The 12661-nt window shown below is 41.0% G+C and overlaps 1 protein-coding gene across 10 annotated transcripts in view; it reads left to right on the top strand.

The window, feature by feature from the left end:
* The window catches only part of ZBTB38 (zinc finger and BTB domain containing 38), a 134740-nt gene that overhangs the window by 64604 nt on the left and 57475 nt on the right, over nucleotides 1–12661 (top strand). For 5 of the 10 annotated variants that reach the window (XM_039837310.1, XM_039837320.1, XM_039837315.1 and 2 more), the window contains one exon: nucleotides 12294–12359. The exons of 2 other annotated variants lie outside the window; for them this stretch is intronic. The gene's annotated coding sequence lies outside the window, so the exon portion shown is untranslated. Of the gene's footprint in view, nucleotides 1–4266; nucleotides 4510–11265; nucleotides 11415–12293; nucleotides 12360–12661 lie in introns of all 10 variants that reach the window. 3 more of the 10 variants (XM_039837319.1, XM_039837312.1, XM_039837313.1) reach the window with 2 other exon arrangements.

Genomic DNA, 12661 nt, shown 5'->3' on the forward strand with positions numbered 1-12661 from the left:
CTGCTTGGTGTTATGGGCTGAAGGGAGGTTGGGAGGGGGATCATACACAGAGGCAACAAGCATGAGTTTAACCCAAGAGCAGTAAAGAAGATGTCATTTAAAGTGTGAACTCCCCTCCAAGTTTCCAGATCCTATAGTATGTTATCCTTGAATGTAGCAGGAAAGTGATATCTAGCGAAAGGGACTTTCTCCTTGACTCAAATTCCTTGGCAATGACTATACCAAAGTACTTTGCAGAAGAGAATGTAGCTGTTAATTCACCCCAGGCACTGGACTCTGTCTGTCTCGTCGCAGCCAGGCCAGGGGTGGGCTGGACTCCTAAGAGACCTCTCTTGCCTCTGTTTTCATTCTACCCGAGGCAAATTCTTTGTCTTTCTTTTAAAGAATTTATCACTGTTTTTCAGATATAGTGAGCCATAACTAGTCATTATACAAAAATCTGGAAAATACTGAAAAATATCAAGAAGAAAAGAACTATCTCTAATAATCTAACAACCAATCAATAATTCAATATTAACATTTTGATGTATTTCTTTCAAAATTTTCGTATATACATTTTTTCATTTAAAACTTATTGAAATGGTATTTTATATTTTTTCAACCCCACTAAATGTTATATTGTAAACATTTTTCCAAGTGACTAAATGGTCTTTGAAAACTTGATTTTGAATGGCTGTTTCCATTGCACTGATATGTCTTAATTTACTCATTCTTTCCTTGATGGACATTTTGATTGCCTATAGTATTCTGCAATTATAAATATGTAAACATTCTTGTAGTTAAATCTTTGTGGACATCTCAGGGAAAATTCCTAGAATTGAATCAGTAGACCAAACGTCCTGTTTTTAGAGTTTCTAATGCATATTGGTAAATTAGCCTCTAAAAACTTATCAATGTCTATATCAAAGCCTGGTCCCCTTCACTTTCTCATATTAAAACGCATGCTCCTAGGCTTCAGTGGCACCAGAAGCTCCGAGGAGGAGGCCTAGAAATATGCATTTTAACAAGCCTCCCAATCTTTATGCACATTAAAGCCTGAGAACTATTGATATGCTGTGTATAATTCGAGAAACATTCATTTCAGCACTCATTGGACAGAAAAAAGTTAAAGAAACCTGAGCTAGTATATCTAAATCAGAATTTAACTTAAAGGCTCTTTTTGGCTTCTGAATTTTAGATGTTTCCCTTATTTGTGATATGGGATAGTTGGAAGATTATCAGCTAAGGAGTCAGGAAACCTTATTGCAAATGTGAGATAACTGAGACCCAGAATGGCTCATTTACTTCCTTGTGGTTACCCAGAGATTTAGTGGTAGAGGTAGAACTAAAACTTGAGTAGACAAAGGGCCCATATATACCCAACCTCTGGGGAGCAGAGACAAGGCATCAGCGAGAAGACTAACTCCTGAAGTGAGCCCTCGCCTCAGCCAGGGAACTTTTACCTGCCTTCCGAAAGGCAGGGCCATATGTCAGGACGTATGTCGGCAGCTCTCTGGGGTCACCCACGTAGGCACCTAATGAGGCCAGACCTTAGGCCCGTAATGTGCGCCCTAAGCCTGAGGTGGTGACACTAAAACTATGCTGAGGAGGACATAGGGCAGCCATGCAGATCCATGCCACAAGAGCAGAGTAGGAGGTGAGGTCCAGGGTCAGAAGCCAAGGGCGCAGCGGGGCGGCAAGAACAAGACCTACACTGTGGGTAGAGTTTAGATCAAGGCGGGCATGAGTTGAAAAGAAGACAAAGCCAGAGCTAGAGGGTAGCTGCCGTGGATTCAGCCTCAACGATGGAGCCCCCCATTACATAACTTTGTTGTCAGGGGAGGCACCTGCCCCAGACTGCGCCTGCGTCTTTAAATCTGGAAAGTGCTATGTACTGTTTCCCACTGACAGCAGGTAAGTAAGACAGAATGTGGGGCAGTGGGTCAGGGAAGAGGCACCTGAAAATGGAAATTTGGAAAATTCTGTTATGGCAGAGAACAAAGTGAGCAAACAACCACCAAATTTTAAAATTCTCACCACTTTCTAAAAGGAAGTATGACTATCCATCCTGTCTGCATAACCCTGCTCAAAGTCATCAGAGCACATTTACTGGTCACCTGATAATATCTGGCTGCCCTTCCTCTTATTCTAGTATTTCGACTTCTAGGGGCCACATGATCAGGTCATTTGACTTTCAAGTTCAACTTCCATAGACTGCTCGGTTCCTGACAGTCCCATTTATGTTCAGGTTATATAAATCACCATGCCCAAGTCCACATCCATCTCCTGTGACTGCACCAAGTGAAGCACAAGAGCCAGACTCAAAGGAACACCTCTGCTGCACTCATTCTGTACGCTTGGGCACCAGGGAATTTGCCTGTGATCACCAAGCTTCACTGCTTCTGCGCATGGCTTCCATTATCTGTTGGCTGTCCCCATGCAGGATCACTGCTCTCCTGAATCTTGGCCTCCTGGTCCAAACTTGTGGACCCAGAGTCATGATGAATATAGATTCTGGGAAGGTCTACAACCTCCCTTGAATCAGGGGCATAACAGATGGAGAGTGACTTTCCAGACATGGCTATGATTGGAGTCATCACTGTGATGTTGGTCCTATGAAAAATCCATTTCCCTGGTGTCCTAAAAAACTACCTTGGCTGAGGCACCTCCTGATACTTAGATGGAGTTCTAATTGCTGACAGGACCCAGGTACCTAGGTCAGGAAATTCCATGTGGTGGTGACAGCAGTGCCTCCAGATCTAACTCCCAGGAGACAGAAATCAGAATTTCGTGACATCCAAATAAGGTACCACATGCTGCCGGAGAGTCTTGGGTGGTCAACAGAGTAGTAAGTCCAAGGACAAAAAATATTCAGTGAGGCCTCTGATCTAACAAGTCCCTCTGCTGGTTCTATCCTTACCCGTCTGTGCTGATTCCATCTCCACCTCCCCCTGATACCTGCTAATAAGTAGCTAACTTTAAGAATAAAGAGCATTCACATAGTTTCTGGCCAAAGCTACAGGAGGGCCTTGACCCAGGCCAAATCTGTCCGTGCGCTATGGCCCTCATATCATGGCTCTCCTATCACCTCATGGGAACTAAGTGTCACTGATATCAAGAGGTACTGCCTCAAAGAACCCAGCATCACCAAATGGCAACATCCCACAACTGTCGTCAGGAGCAACAGGACAAACCTCAAGGCTCACTCATACTAAGAGCCTCATTTTCCATGATCATAATGCCAGACAGCCCCAGCTGCTGTGTAGACAACCATTAGGAAAGCTGGAACAGTGAGAGATATCTGAAGCCACTGCACCCAAGCTCTGAAGGCCCCAGACTTTCCTGTCATCTTGACTGGGGACATCAAAGGGAGCCCCCTTACACGTCTGTCAGCACGGCTGAAATAAAAAATACCAATGTTACCCAGTGCTGGCGAGGATGTGGAGAAATTGGATCTCTCATACATTGCTGGTGGGGATGTAAATGGCATAGCCACTGTGGAAAACAGTGTAACAGTGTTGTATAAAACTAAACATATGCTTACCGTACAATCCCACTCGTGGGTATTTACACAAGAGAAATGAAAATTTAGGTTCACACCAAAACCTGTAAATGAATATTCAAGCAGTTTTATTTGTAATAGCATCAAACTGGAAACTAGCCAGATGTCCTTCAGTGGGTGAATGGATAACAAATTGGTACATCATACCATGGAATACTTTTCAGCAATAAAAAGGCACACACTCTTTACATACAACATGAATGGATCATAGGGCTTTATGCTGGGTAAGAGAAAGCCAATCTCAAAGGGTTACATACTGTATGATTCCATTCGTACAACATTTCAAGGTAACAAAATTATAGTGATAGAGAATAGTGCCGGAGGTTAGGACTGGGAGAAGATTTGACTAGAGAGGGTAGCACGGGGAGTTTTGTGGTGATGTAATAGTTCTGCATCTCGATTGTGATGATGGCTACTCCAGTCTACACATGTGGTAATATTTCATAGAGCTCTAGACACACATATGCACACACACACAATAGTGCATGTAGAAACTGATGAAATTTGAGTGAGGTCTATACCTGAGTTAATAGTATTGTACCAATGTCGATTTCTTGGTTCAGACAATGGACTACAGTAATAGAAGATATTATCATTGGGAAAAGCTGGATGAAATTATCCAATTACTGTACTATTTTTGCAACTTATTACTTTTTCCAAAAAAGTTATTAAAAATAACTTTTTAAAAGTTTAAGGGTTTTTTTTGTTTTGTTTTGTTTTTACAGAGTGTTCCTCAACCCAAGAAAAGGGGATTCAGCCACTGGCTTCTCTTTCATGAGCAACTCCTATTGTTTATTTTGCCACTTTCTGTTTTATGGTTAGGCTTCTATTGAGGTGTCCATGGCTTCGGCCTCACCCTCTGCTTCTCAGATTCGCCCATCTCAGATGGAATCAATGCTCAAGTACTGCAGCACTGAGCGTGAATGTGTCCCCTTTTCCCCTCCCTGAGCCTGTAACTTCAAAGCAAGGTAAAGACTCAGAGATCTAAGAAATAGCCTCACTGTGAGACAAATCATCCTGCTCACCTTGCACAACAGTTTATTTTCTGGAATGGCTCTTTGTCTTCTCTGCAATTCACACAGATTATTCTCTTCACCTTCATCAAACGGCCCCTCCTCTAATGGAAGGAGATTAACCCTCTTTGCCCCCTTTCAATCTCATTCAGCTGAGGCCTTTCTGTTAACCACATGGCTCTCTCTGGGCCTTGTGCCCCAGCTGAATGCTACCGTGTGAGATGGCCTTCCCTTGGAAGCAGTTAAACCTCTGTCAAGCACCTTTTTGCCGGACTTAGCCCTAGAAAGACAGTTTTGAAATTTTGAAATTAAACTTATCGTGAGCCTCCTGGGTTTGCAGTATAGAATTGTCCAAGGCCATGGGTGTTTAGGGCAAGGGGTACTTGCTGTGTTCACTACCTAAGAGCTCCATCTTAATGCAGTTCTAGTTTTATTTACTCCCTTGCTCTGCAGAGGGGTCCCCAGCATCGCCTAAGATTGAGGCTGAGAATATAGGGCTAATGTCTTTGCCGCATCCTGTCCGGATATAAGATACTCACACACGAGCCACTGGCCTCAGCCCCGTTTCATGCCATGCCTTATTTATTAGGGGAACTCATCTCTAGCGATCATGCTGAGACAGACAACAGTGTACATTTCTTGGACCTGGCCGTGAGTTGCACATCAAGATGATGTGCTAGAAAGGTGACAATTTGAATTGTTGATCTTCAGTATGCGTAGATGAATCTCCTAGGTTTGCACCTTTTGGTTTCAAAACCATACTGAACAACGGAAAATGAAACCTGCAACTTATTTTTAGTTGCTCATGCTAACTCATGAGATTTTTCTTTGCAAACCAAATATGATAAAGGCTACTTCAGCTAGCCAAACAATCTGGTTGACTTAATATAGCAATCAAGCCTACTTCTCAGATACTCTCAGGTGACACCTCGTCTCAGGTGATATTTTGACCAATATTTATTATTTTGCTTAAAATTTTATTTAGTTAAGCTTTTTTATTAAAAAAAAAAAACTAACCAAGTATACCATAATATTTTCTTCTGATAAGAATTGGGAAACAAGTTATAAACCTTCTATACTGGCATCTATTCATCTATTTATTAAGTACCTTTTTGAGTGAAAGCTTGTGATTTTTCGAAAATTGAGTCAGAGTGTTAAATTACAAAGAGCAGAATGTCAGAAATTAAGAACTATGGCTTTTATCCTGGTTGCTGTGGTCTTGAGTTACAGCGCTCCTTGAACCTGGTTTTCTCTTCCCTCGAAGAAAGGGTTTGATGACATTCTCTAAAGTGCCTTCCTCATCCTATAATTCTGTGAAACATGCTCTGTCACCAGGGGCCTGAGGAAATGTTGAGGTACTTATTGGAGGCAGTGGTATGCTGTCAGGTCACTCTTATTTCTGTCTTCCCTTTCTCTGTTATAGGAGGGACAGATTTAAACAAAGCCTGTGATCTACTTGGCAGACAATTTGTGGCTCCCCTGGGTAAACAAATGGTTAAGTGCTTGAAAGACTTTCATAGGTATTTTCAGTCCCAGGTCCATTCCTTAACTCATGAAATGAGTTCTCCATTTCTAAGAAGTCGCTTAATGATACAAAGCTGAAGATTCCACTGGCAGTGGTGAGCACAGAGAAAGGACTCCCAAGTTTGGTCAGTCAAGAGCACACCCATATGAGCCTCTCTGACGCACCAGGCAATGCTCTAGGTACCATTTCAGATACATAGACCTTGCAGGAGGCAACCCTGAGGCATGAGTAAAGGTAGGTAATTCAATATAACAAACTTCTCATGCTTTTATCTTTATTTCAAAGGAAGTGAAGATTCACTGAGGTTTGTTAAGATTCTCTTGTGAGAAGAGGTGCATGGTTGTGGCCTTTCTGAAATATAAAGTCATTTATGTGAGAGAAGAGAAAGCAAATGAGTTTGTTGCCAGGTAGAGTCTCGGAATATTTGTGGCCCGGATAAGAAAGATACAAGGAGAAGATTATGCGCTCACATGGGGTGGGTCTTACTGATCTGTAAGAATTCTTCTTTCTCCACCTTCATTTACAGCCCACTCTCCTTTTTCAACCTGATTGCCAATCTCTCTAGAAAGAAACTCAACCTTCTTGCTGAATGTGTATTTTGCCAATTCAGGATCTAGAAGACCCTGCTGTTCTACTTGCTCTTTACTTGGGGAGTGGCAAGCAGTCATGGCTGCAAATGAACATGTGATTACAGAGGCAGGAAAGCCCAACCTCCATGTGCACGCGAGATTTTCATTAGCGACATGTTTCAAGTGCACTAAGAAATGAAAGCAGGAACCGTTCTGTTGTTAAAGCTGAGGTAGTGATATTGAAAATGGTGATGAGACATACTGTGGATATTCCCACAGGAGAGTTTGAGCTGAATTAGGGTGGGGTGGGCTGGTATCCACCACAGTCTCCCTTGCAGCTCTAAGTCACTTACTGCTTTTTCTCCATTGAAAACCACATGGTTCGTATTTCCTTTCTCCTTCCAGCTCTTTCCTGGAGGGTAACTTCAGTTTGGTCCCCAAAGGCTTGCTGCTTGCCAGCAAGTATATACTCCTTTTCCACACCTTGCACAGATGCTAATGGATGGAAGTGAGAAAGCTCCTGTCTAAGAGTTAAATGAGGCTTCCTGGAGTTCAAAGACCTCAGGCATGTCTACTCACCCAGCCCTTCGTTCTACTGCCTCATGAATGTTGAGCAAGATAATCATCCTCTCATGTTCTCAGGCAGGATGAAGCTGATAGAGTTGCTTAAAAAGCCCCCTTGAGAGCCACCTGGTTGGCATATAAAATTACTGCCAATGAGTGAGATAGGCAGCTGGCCACATAACCAGGTGATAGGAGACTTAGAGTCCAGCTCTTGGCCTAACTGACTTAGAAAGAAAGCTGGGCTGGATTTTTCGGAATCACAAACTTTCAGAGCTGCAAAGGATCTTAGGGGCAAAATGTACAGATGTTAACGTAGAGTCAATTAAAATTATGCACTCGAACCATTGAACTTGGTTAAGGAAAATCTGTTACTCAAAAATTAGGCTTTTTGAAAGTCCATTTTAAAAATGTTTGGGAGGGAACTCATAATACCAATTTCGGTTATCTATGAAGGCCAAAAACACTATTTGCGAGTAGAAACCAGGTCAGTCCTGATTGTTACACTATTGTTTCTTTGATCATTTAGATTAAAACGCTCTCACACCTTGATAAGTTTACTCACAAATGCTGAATATATTAGGTATCAAAGGAAATGAAATGTTCTTTTTAACACAGAAAATGGATAAATTCACTTATTAACTGTGTGATTTTGGGCAAATGACCAGATTGCTCTCAGGCTCATTTTCCTCATCTGTATCATAAAAAGACTTGACTTCACTAGGGGAAGTAGTTTAGTCAGATGCAAATGTAAGCTTTTCCACTTATTTTGCCCATAAATATATCCAAATTATGACACACCTCTGACCAAAATTGTTACTGCTTTCTACCCTTAACTTTCCAACATGGTCTCGTTGATTCCTCCTCTTGTATTCTGTCTTTTCCACCTGCTGATCCAGCATCTTAGGTACCTACAATTCCTAGGCCCTGGGGAGTTGAGGCTAGTTCTTATAAACAAGGGTGGCCATGGCTCCAGGGAGATGGGTCCCCTCTACCAGGAGTCTGCACAGTGAGAAGATTCTCACATCTGGGCCAAATGTGGGGGTAGGAGGTTTTATACTCTTAGCATTGGTGGAAAGACCTAGACTTTGGAATCGGTCAGACTTAGGTTTGAATCCTAACTCTGCTATTTACTGTGTGACTAGTAATCTCAATTTGTTCCTCACCTAAAGTTGATATAACTAATATCCACCTTGCAGGTTGAAACTGATAGAGTTGATTAGAAAACTCCCCCTTGAGAGCCACCTCATTTAGAATTAAGTAATAAACATAGATAAATATTGAGTAAATAGTAGGTTCCCAATAAATGGTAACTATTACAGACTTAGCTCTGATCAAGGTAGAAAGCAGATGTAGATGACCAAAGTAGCACTGGACTTTCCAGAACACTTAGGCTGGAATATCCAAAGGCACTTTCAATTGTTGGTAGATTGTCACTACGTTGTTTCCAGGGCTCAGTACACTGTAGACAGATGTAATAACTGACCTCATAAAATTTTTAAAACTTTTTAAATTCTAAGAATTTAAACAAAAATATGATATTTAGTAAATATTTTATTTTTTAAAATTTAGATCGAAACAGCCTAACTGATAACAAACTTACCCCCAAATGTTGACTATCTATATTAAGTATAAAGGGAAACCAGCTGTAATTTTAAATGCAGTGAACAGAGTAAAAAAATGTGCAAACCAATCCAAATGTTTATCAACTAAGGATTCCTCTGGGACTTAGTGCCTTGACTTTACGTTTTTTTAAACATAGAGTCAAGCTTTGCTCATACTTGAATTATGTTCTTTGTGTAATACATGGAATTTAACTTTAACCCATAGCACTGAAAATAAAATGAGCTCAGACTGCAGAACAGTGAGACTGTGAGCAAATAAGAGCCTTAATCAAACCGAAAGACGCTTGCCTTACTACTGGCTCTGTCCTTCTCCAGCCTGCTCCTGCCAGATTATTTTGGGTTCCTGGTGCTTGACTCGTCAAAGTGGCAAAAACAGGTTAACATTTTCATCGTGGAAAAGGGACTTGTCTTTTAATTAATGTTTGTACCTATGCCCTGAGGAGATTGGTGAGGAGCACAGATTTTTAAAAATCATAAGTGAATGCATGCCCTTGCCACTTGTAATCACGACATATCTTAAGAAATTCAGACATGAGCATGTTTTTTTAAAAGTACAAAACAAGATTTACTAGTCAGAGAATGTCTGCCTAAACAAGCTCATCCATCTCAGTGCTTTCAACTACAGTTCAGATTTGTTTAACACAAACAGGTTTGGTAAACGGTTCACATTAGCTCATTGAGTATTTTTGGAACATCATAAAATAACCAATATGTGATGTTTAGGCTCATTTTGACAGAGGGTGGACAGAGAACCCCACGAGGAGGTTTGGAAACCCTTTGCCCTGGCATTTGGCTTACATGTACCAATAGGGAACCTGATCACATTCACCACTGTGGTCCTGTAAAGGGGACAAAACACTATTCACTCATCGCATGGGAGTTTGGTATGGATTACTGTCTTTGTCACTGTCATTTATTATCTCCGGAAGAGGAGGCATCTACTTGGTTCTATGTGGTTGGAGTTGATCCCATATCGTGTCTATTTAGCCTACACGATAATAATTTGTGAGTATTTTAATGTGAATGTCTAGCTTTCAGATGGGGGAATATCTGAACAGACGCTAATAGCATCAAATGCCCAGGTGTTGGCTTCAGCCTCCTCCGATCCCTCTCTAAGGACTCTGCTTTATAGATGACCTTATATTAAATTGGTACCTTGTAACTCAGAGTGATACTCTTTCTAATTCCTGACCCCCGTGATAAAGGAGGAATCAGCCTAAGGACACTCCATTCTAATTTTGTGTCACTGGCAATGCTAACCAGAGCTCATACGGCAGTGAAGTGGGAGTGGGGAAGATGGTTCCACCATTGGTGTTAGACCAGGAGCTACTATTTTCGTTAGAGCCACGTTTATTTCTAGAATAGTTGGGAGGAGAGATGTGCCCCAAAGAGAAGAGGACTCGGTGAGGTTCAGGTACGACTGACCATCTGGATAACCCAACTCAGAGACTTTAAAGTGTATGGGATAGAGCTGGGCTGGGTACTTTCCACATATTGAGCTAAAAATCACTGGGATCTGGGGAAGGAGATAGAATGAGAGCTAGAAACAAAAGATCTAGTCGTGAAACCTAGTACCTAAGTTAAGATGTTTGCCTACATTTTCTCCTTTAAAAAAAATCTGGGGAATTTGACTGTTCTGCTAACCTGATTATTTTTAGCCACTCTGTATAGAAAATAGAGGCGCTGGGAAGCTAGCAACTCCAGAAAATATTAATTTATTTTTGCACGTGTTAAAATTAACTAATCTTCACATATTCAGTGATGCAGTAGGCAATGAAAGACTTTTGGGGAGATGTGAAGAAGAAAAATGTAAATATTATGTATTCAAAATCAGTCTCATAGCATTTTATAAAATGTTGGCTTATGTCCAGGATCTAAGGGTGGGGGTGGGTATGGTTTCTTTGTAGCTGAAGGAGTGGAAAAGAATCTGTTTTATTTTCTTAAAAATAAAAGACTTGTTTTATACAGCATGGTAAATGAAATGCTTTTCTGTTTTTTACCTGCCATCAGGATCTGGAGGAAATTTTTCTAGCAAGCTATGCTGCTTGTCTCTCTTTGGGGACGTGGTGACACTGGTTTTGTAGCAAAACAGTATTTGCTTATTAGGCATTTCTTCAAAATCCTGAATAAGCAGCTCCTTCCACATTTTTTGTTCCACATGTTAAACATTTCATTGCAATTTAAGCTTCGATTGTGTGTGTGTGTGTGTGTTGATAGGAAAGATTGAAAGGGGATGCATAAAAATTCTTGAAGATTTTTTGGTTTAAAAAATTAATTCCTACAGTTATGCATTGGAGTCTCTACAGAAGGCGATTCCAATTTATTACATACAGCGAAACTAGACCCCATCAATCTGGAGCAGCGGGGGTAGGGAGGGGTATTGAAGAAGACATGAAATTTGTTGTTTGAGTAGATGCGATTTAATTTTCAGAAAACATTTCACTCATAAAACGGATAGCACCCCCGTGTCAGCCCTGACCTCCATGATGTCAATGTCATCGTGCAAGCGTAGCTAAGATAAGCCTCAATGTAAAACAAAGAAACATTGCACCACAGCACAACACCACTTCTTCTCCTACAGTACGTACTCTCTCCCTCTCTCTCTCTCTCTCTCTCTCTCTCTCTCTCTCTCTCTATATATATATATATATATATATATATATATAGCCTTTTGGATTCCTGTTAATGGCTCGTTACTTTGCAATTTAGCTTTTGGAGGGGGAGGGAGGAGAAAAATCATTTTGCACGTCCTACGTTCTAAGCAAGTACAGTATGCTGCTGCAAGTCAACATTATTTAGGTCAGTACCTAAGGATAGCTTTTATCGTGAACGATGGTAGCTATACATCCAAAGGAACTCGGCATCAATTTATTTTTCTGTCCTGGTTTTATTCTGCTTCTAAGTTTACGCAAATTCATTCACATTTTAATACAATCCTGGCCGAGGAGGTATCTGCCTGTTCAGTATTGCAGATACATTTAGCAGGATACATTTACACGCTTGTGGTTAAGAGGTTATAGCACGGATACAGACAGCTGATCATGCATTCTTCTACAAACCTGCCGGCACCATTTAGGATTTTGAAAAATAACCTAGAAATGCTTTTATAATATTTTTTACTTTGCAATAGCTTAACAGTTTTTTTTGTTGTTGTTATTAGCAATTCTATGAAATTAACAGTCTATAAAATGCATCCCAAACCAGATACATACTGTATTGAAAGCTTTCTTCAAGAAGATATGACAGTATTCATTCCAGCTGATTTTCTTCCTTAGCAAAAGGATTGTTTGATTCTCAGAAGCAGAAGGACACATTCATTGTGCAGCAGCTCTGCTTAAGTGTATGAAATGCCTTCTACTGTCTGGTTGCAGAATTTGGACTTTGCTAAACAGTGTTTAGTGATTGGGCTCATCTTGCATCACCAGTTGATGACATTTTTCTTTGTTCCCTCCTACCCAGTTGAACCAAGACTCTGAGGCTGATATGCAATGTCACTTACAACATTAATCAGATACTGCATTTAAGGTGAGCAGTCCCTTGCCTCCTCCTTCCCCAGTGCTTGTGTGCTGCATGCAGTGCGTATCTTGCTCCTGTGAGCCTAAGATGGCAGGCAGGATTAGCCGTGCTTGTGCTGTGTGTGCATGCTGTGTATAGAATTCATTACACGTTGCCTAGTATTTCAGATGTGAGTATGTAAATGCTCTGTATGCCATATCATCTGGTAGAGAAGACTTGTTTTTGCCTCATTACAGCCTTAGATATTTCAACACCACCTTTCAGTTCCGATTCATTTGCTGCTGGATGTTTGCTTCTCATCACATTCAAAA

Source organism: Pteropus medius, unplaced genomic scaffold (genome assembly GCF_902729225.1).
Source record: "Pteropus medius unplaced genomic scaffold, Ma_sr-lr_union100, whole genome shotgun sequence".
Taxonomy (NCBI): Eukaryota; Metazoa; Chordata; class Mammalia; order Chiroptera; family Pteropodidae; genus Pteropus; species Pteropus medius.